Source organism: Suricata suricatta, chromosome 5 (assembly GCF_006229205.1).
Source record: "Suricata suricatta isolate VVHF042 chromosome 5, meerkat_22Aug2017_6uvM2_HiC, whole genome shotgun sequence".
Classification (NCBI taxonomy): Eukaryota; Metazoa; Chordata; class Mammalia; order Carnivora; family Herpestidae; genus Suricata; species Suricata suricatta.
In genome coordinates, this window is record NC_043704.1 from 15,380,724 (window position 1) to 15,385,484 (window position 4,761).

Consider the following 4,761-nt stretch of genomic DNA (forward strand, 5'->3'; position numbering starts at 1 on the left):
TTACTACAGACTTTCTTCTTCCCTCTGAGCTCTCTCCTCCATGTCACATCCTGTTATTCCTGTTGTTAGGCAAGTTAATTTACAACTCTCAGTTTCCCAAAGTTTTACTCACATGTCTCAACAAGTCAAAAAAGCGGCAATCATTCAGAGATATCTACTTTTAAAAAGCTCAGCTAGAGAAGGTGAGCAGGTCCGTTTTTAATTTTTATTTATTTTTTTCCTGTTGTATAACCCTCCTTCATTGGAACTTTGGCAAACCCACAGCTGGGTGGTCTAAGCAAAATGTCTGCAATCCTTTCTTTAAGGAACCCATGGTCTAATTCAGGTTAAGAAAAGACAGAAGAGGTGCATTGGTTCTAACTGTGGTCCAAAGAGCTAGGCAAAATTTATTCCGATGGGTTGGCAAAATCCATTTCTTAGAAGTGGCATTTAAGTGATCATGACTTAAATGGGGTATGTTAAAGGCAGAGATAAGTTTAGATAAGTTTAGATAAGTAACTGTGAGTCAAAGGGAACTAAATTTTTAGGCAGGAGGCAGCAATGCACATATTGAAATGATAGTAGTTCTAGCTGCCTCATGCACAGAAAGGAAGAGGGATAGTGGATGATTCACTTGGAAAGTTTGGCTGGGGATGAATTCTGATGGAGCTTAGAAGCTAATGAGAAGTCTGAACTTTAGTAGTAATGGGGAATCAATGATAGCTGTTGAACCTGCAAATAACATAATGATGCAGGACTCTATGAAGATGTATTTGAAGAAATGAAAAAGGGGTAGGAAGAGGAAAGAGTCTGGAAGCAGAGATATTAGAAGCCATTGTGATATTGCAGGAAAGACAGAAGATTTTGAATTATTCTCACCTTGGTGTTTTGATATTTCTTCACCAAATGTGAAGAAGAGAGATTTTCTGTCTTTTTTTCTTACAAACAGATTTAGAGCTCCCAAATTTTGGCTTTCTCTTTGAGCAGATGTGATGGTTCGTTTGTTAATATCCCCTTGAAGTTCAATCATTTACTTGGAAAGATGTTTTAGAAGTTTCCTATTCCCTTGAAAGGAAATAAAAGGATAAGATTACAGTATTTCTTAGAATAGTATTTCAATAGTGAATTAATGACCTGAAGAGTACATGCCAAATATGTAAAAAGTATAACCTATTAACGGTTATCAACTGCCTAATCAGTTTTTCTACTAAGAGATAACATCCAGAAAGATGTTTCTGGGAATATTAGAAAATTAAATGAAAAATATTTCCCCTTTATTTAAATATTATAACATACCACATCACACTTTTATGCCTATGGAAGTTCCTGCTGAATTTTTCACTAAGGGTACTGAAAATTTTAATGTGCAAAGCAGGTTTCTAGGACTTGAGGGCTATGATGACTTACTCTGGAGGATTGTTCAATAAATTAACTTTTATTCATTTATTTGTGAAATAAAGCCATTGCGAAAAGACTTTGCTAACCTTTAAAATTTCTCCTTCATAGTTAAAAGTGAACATATTTTAAGGAAATATAATATTCTATTTAATAGTAAACTACTGATTTTAATTTCTCTCACTCCATGCAAAATGTATCCCAGAAAGGATCCCTAGTCATTGACACAAGGGTCTTAGTGCTCTTCCAGTCACACAGGACGCCATTTTGCTGCAATCTTGCAAGAAGAACCCATGGATATTAAAAATTGTTCATGAATTACAGAAATCTCCTTTTGGTGCCTAATGTTCCCAATTTCTTTCTGAAGTATGTTGTCATTTTCCTCTTCTACATTATAAACATAAATCCATGCTCATTTCGGCAGCACGTACACATACAAACATAAATAAACGTACCTCTCCCCATTTAGGTTTTTTTTTCTTTTTTGAGTACACATTCTCTACATCTGACCACCACCATCCTCATTAGTAGGCTGGTGAGTATCCCCTTTTGTCTCAGTCTCTACATCTGTATTCTCTTTGCCTGAATACTTTAAATTTTTTAATCTTTATTTATTTTTGAGACAGAGAGAGACACAGCATGAGCAAGCGAGGGACAGAGAGGGAGGGAGGCACAGAATCCGAAGCAGGCTTCAGGCTCAGAGTTGTCAGCACAGAGCCTGATGTGAAGCTTGAACCCACAAACTACGAGATCATGACTTGAGTCGAAGTTGGACATTTAACCGACTGAGCCACCCAGGCACCCCAGCTTAAATATTTTAATAGGAGTTATATCTTTAAGTTGAGTCAAAATAAAAGTACTTACTACAATCATATTGAAATCCTGTGTGTAGCATAATAATGTAGAATTATGAAATTTTTATCCTTTATTATGTTAATGAATATTTGTGAAGTCTGAATACTTACAGCAAATAAAAAAGAAGAGATGGGAACTCTCAGAAGTCAATGAGTTCTTTTAATAATAAATAAAATATAACAGTAGATAGAGCTATTATTTTTATTAAATTTTTTATGAAAAATTTCAAACTTACACAAAACTAGAGACACTCATGAATAGAAACGCACTTGAACTCTCATGTCTAACCTTGCTTCAAAAATGATCAACGCTTGCCTTTATTATTTTGCTTCTCTTTCCTCACTTTTTTCTTTAAGTATTTGAAGACAAATCTCAAGAATCGCTTTGTTTTAAATAGCTCGTGTCTTCATATCCATCTCCGGCATGTTGCCAAACCCCAGTATCTGTAATCAGCTGGAGCGCCGAGGAAGGGGTACAACAGCACAGTCCGTGATCAGCGATACAAGGAAGTTGGTGGACAGTAACCCCAGCTTCCTCAACTCTCTGGCAGTTAATTCTCAAGTTTGTGTTTTGCACGGTTTTTTGAGTGGCTTACCAGTGTTTACCGGCTTGCTTCCCTTCTCTGTATCCCTTCCCTGCTTCTGACCAATATTAGCCGTGTTTCCCACATGAACAACTTGTACTCAAACTTTATCTCATGTCTTGCTTCTGGAGTGTCACTGAGGAAACAGGTCGACAAGTTTGGATCCTGGATCACGAATAAGTCGGATGAAGAACTCTGTTGTTGACAGGAAGAAGTAGTATGGAGACAATCCATTCTGGGTTTGGCTGATTGTTTCCGTGTGTTTCATTTAGCTTGGTCCTTCTATCCTTTATTTGCTCTAAAATGGTAGTTAGATCCACAGTAGTGTTTCTACACAGGGGTGATTTAGACTTCTGGGGCCTTCGGCTGTGTTTGGAGACCGTTTTGATCATCAAGGCCTGGAGAAAAGTGTGGTACTGGCATCTAGTGTGTCAAGAAGGCCGCTAAATAAACACAAGGCAGCCCCTACACAAAGAATAATCGGGTCCAAAATGTCAGGAGTGCCAAGGCTGAGAAACCTGATCGGAAGCTTGGTTGGATCATTCCTTTTTTTCTTCCCCCTCCACCCTCCTTTCCTTCTCACCCCTTCCTGGTGGGACCAATATCGCAGGCCCATTTTGTACCTTTTCTGCTCCAGGCCGGGAATGTCATATCCTTTGAGTTTCTTTCCCTTTGATAGAAAATGGTGCTAAAAACACAAAATCTGGATGCTATGGGTCATCATTGCTATGAGTGGTTACTATAGACATTTTTTATAGACAGAGCCAGGAAACAGTATTTGAAAAGAAAAATAAGTAATGAATTTCTTTCTGATTCTAATTCAAATTTAAGGGGGTTTGGGGCCCCTGGGTGGCTCAGTTTGTTGGGCATCTGACTTTGGTTCAGGTCATGACCTCACCACTTGTGAGTTTGAGGCCCCTGTCAGGCCATGTGCTGACAGCTCAGAGCCTGGAGCCTGCTTCAGATTCTATGTCTCCCTCTCTCTCTGCCCCTCCTCCAATTGCTCTCCCTCTCTCTCTCTCACTCCTTCAAAAATAAATAAATATTTAAAAAATTTGGGGCACCTAGGGGGCTCAGGCGGTTAAGCCTCCGACTTCGGCTCAGGTCATGATCTCACAGTTTGTGGGTTCGAGCCCCGTGTCAGGCTCTGTGCTGACAGCTCAGAGCCTGGAGTCTGCTTTGGATTCTGTGTCTCCCTCTCTCTCTGCCCCTCCCCTGCTCATGCTCTGTCTCTTTCTTTCTCAAAAATAAATAAATCATTAATTTTTCTTTAATTTAAGGGGGGTTATTTAATTTCTTTGGTTTTTAAGCTTTTGTCCTCCTCTTAAGCTGACAAAATTTAGTTTTTTTATTTCTATTCTTAGAACACACCTGTAAATAGTTTCAAAATAACAAAGCAAATATTGCTACTAACACTAAGATTGCTGGATATAATTTAAGGACTCTTTATATTTATTTCCATCTTAGGATATTATACTTCTAGGGATGTGTAGCTAAGATTCCATATGTTAGAGTCACTTGAAAGAAGTCTGTTATGCCACCAACCTGACATTTAGTTAGACTCATTTCTTTCACATTGTTTTCAGTTTTCAGATTGCCTTTCCTATTTATTTAATTTTAAAAATTTGTTAAAATAGTTACATGATTCCAAAGTCAAAGCTACAAAATGAGGTGTTATCCTATCGCCTGCATTGTGTTCTCCTTGTCCTCATGGGTAACGTTTTATGAGTTTTTGATTTGCTTCCATTGTTTCTTTTAAAAGTTGTAAGCCAATATGGATAAATCCTTGGAAATCCCCATTTCTTACCTGAAATGTAACATAATGCCAATGCTCTACACTGATCCTTTATTTTCTTTTCTCTTTCTTTTGTTTTGTTTCATAAATTTTGGATATAACTCCCTATGAGAACATCAAGATCTTACCCCATCCACTTACCAAATTGTAAGAT